The following is a 2,915-nucleotide window of genomic DNA, read 5'->3' on the forward strand; positions in this document are numbered from 1 at the left end:
ATTCCACGTTTGGCCAGGGACTCTTTATTGTTTGGTCTATGGCTGTGATTTGCCTCTGTGTGGATAGCCTTTAGACACCAGTGTATAGTGTATTTAGGACAGAGACCAGTGAATGTCCTCTGTAGGACGGAGACCAGTGAATGTCCTCTGTAGAGGCAGTCGTTGTTTGGGGCGGCAGCTTGCCGGAAGCTCTTTGATCTGAAATCAGGTGTCGAGAATCCAGCCTTCGACATGAATGATATGACATATCATGACATTATTCCTATAAGACAGATGTCAGACATTAGGAAAATAATTCTATACTTTGGTTCACCTCACGGTGTTTACTTATATCTGCTCAAAAAGCTTCGACCACCAGAACCTGTTTTCCAAAACAGACAAGAACGATCAGAAAAGTAGCCTCTCTTATACAATCACATGGACTGAAATGGAACAGTACTCAGAAAGGGGAGACAATCAAACGATGGACAGTTGACAAAATTGTCCCCCCAGTGGTTGAGATCCTTATCAAAGGGATGACACTGGACAGCAGCAGATTGTGGTGGAAAGGTGCACCTGATGATGCCACATCACATATGTTGGCGAGATGATTTTGACCTAATATCACTAGTGTCTAAACCATTTTGGCACTTTGCAGATAAATGCAGCAATAATCTCTGAGGAGAGTGTTCGGTCCAGTCTGGGGACACACTTCCTCTGCACCTTTGCTGACCATTTTCAAGATCGGAAAGACCGGTCCACTTGGACAGCTCAACCAATTAAACAACATGTTTGTTTAGAGAGGTGCACCAAAGCTTAAACTTGCTATCAGCAACGCGTGGCACTTTTGGAACCTGTGGTTTAGTGGAGCGTTGGGACTCCCCACTCACAACTTATTCTGAGGGTACACAACATGCCCTTTAATAGTTGAAGATTCTGGGCAAGATGAAGGATGTTTGTGCTCATGTAGACACGTAAACCACGACCAGACAGCGACATCTACGTACAAGAAGCCTGGATGGACAACAAGGATGCTGGAACGATCAAGAGGACGCAGCATCACTGCCAGTCCAGCAGCCCCAGATCTGGGGAATCAAAAAGACCCGGACAAGTCCTCAGAACATCACGAGCACTTTTGAGTGTTCAAACTATAGCTGTGAGGGAAATAATTACAAATGAGGTGAGGGGACTCACGAGCGCTCTACTGGATTGAAATGACCGACTTGGGTATGAATCCGCTGCACATCTGCACCTCACGGGAGATTAAATATTGCAGAATGCATTCCAGAGTTAATGTTGAGGAGGTTAACAGTCTGGAAGAACAAAAGCTGCAAGTATTAGTCAGAACCACACAGAAACCAGTACCACCCATGAACCTCGGAGACCAGTCAAGCGTGGAACAGGACGGACAACGGTACCAGCGCTGAACACACGAGGACAAGTGTTAACTCAGAACACACAGGGTCATGGTATCACCCGAGAAATTAGAAAGCTGGGACTATCCTTGAAAAAAGGGAGGATCAAGATAAGAGATCTTTTTGCCGAAGCAGTTTGCCAAAATGTCGTTACATGAATGGCGACTCAACTAGACAACCAATTCACACCATACTCCAAAGTTAAAAGGGAGAGAGTCTTATGCGAGCCTTGGTGACTAATGTTGCCTCTGTTTTCAGGGAAGGTTAAAACAGAAGTGGGAAGTGAGGTTGTGTTTAGTAAATTGCAAGATATTTCCAAACGGGTAAAACAGTGTTCCAGAAGAGCTTACTGGTCCTCACAGTTATGTCTTGAGGGGATGATTCCAGGAAACTGCTCCAGGATCAATTGAAAAGATACTGTCTTGTCCATCACGTGATACAGTATGGGTGAAATATAGTTGAAGTGTGGCGTTACCTGGAATGAGAACGTGGGGGCTGTGCAACAGGCTGGCACCACAGTGTGAGAAGATGAAAAAGGCTTTCAAGAATACTTGAGTCACCCTGTTCACCCACAAATACACCACACACCCAAACCTACACCGTCACCCAAATGTCTACACCTAATCCACACCACAACTTACCCCACACCACAAACATACACCTTACACCGACACCCAAACACACACCCAACGCAAAAAACTCACACTATACCAACACCCAAAACCTACACAGTACGCATACACCCAGCCTACATCTACGCATTCGCCCCTGGCCAAGTCTTACACTACACTCTCGGTCGCAGTATCGAGGAGGAGCTGCCAGACCTGTGCAGAACTTCAACAGCACAGGACAGAGGAACAAACAGAATTCATAGGCTACTGAGCAAGCAGCTGGTGTTGCGGACCTTTAAGCAAAAGCGAAGGGTGAACACAACAGTGGAATCAGAAACCCTCATTACACGCCTGTGCGACGATGATGTCGAGGAAGAAGATTGCAAATCACCAATGCATTACACAACACCTTCAGCAAGGCAGACATTTTAAAGGAACATGTGCAAGAAGTGGGCGCTGATGCACAGGAAGTGTGGTTTCATGAATCTGACGAACAGCAGTGACAATGTATGTCTCCATCCTCAAGACACCTGATTGAAACCAAGGAAGCGAGGTGCAATCACAGATTGCTTGTCCTCAATTCCACGTTTGGCCGGCGGACTCTTTATTGTTTGGTTATGGCTGAGATTTGCCTGTGGTAGCCTTAACGTGTAGGCATGACGAGACCGTCATGTCTCTTAGGCGGACCCGCAGTGTATGAGGGACCAGTAATTGTAGGACAGAGACCAGTGAATGTCTCTGTAGGAACGGGACAGTGAATGTCCTCTGTAGGGGGACGGAGACCACGTGAAAGGCCTCTGTAGGACAGACGACCACAGTGATGCTACCTCGTAGGAGCGCGAACGGAGTGAAGAGTCTGTAGGACGGGACCAGTAGTGAAGGCCTCTGTAGGACAGAGGACCAGGAATGT

The sequence above is a fragment of the Etheostoma spectabile genome, chromosome 16, assembly GCF_008692095.1.
Source record: "Etheostoma spectabile isolate EspeVRDwgs_2016 chromosome 16, UIUC_Espe_1.0, whole genome shotgun sequence".
Classification (NCBI taxonomy): Eukaryota; Metazoa; Chordata; class Actinopteri; order Perciformes; family Percidae; genus Etheostoma; species Etheostoma spectabile.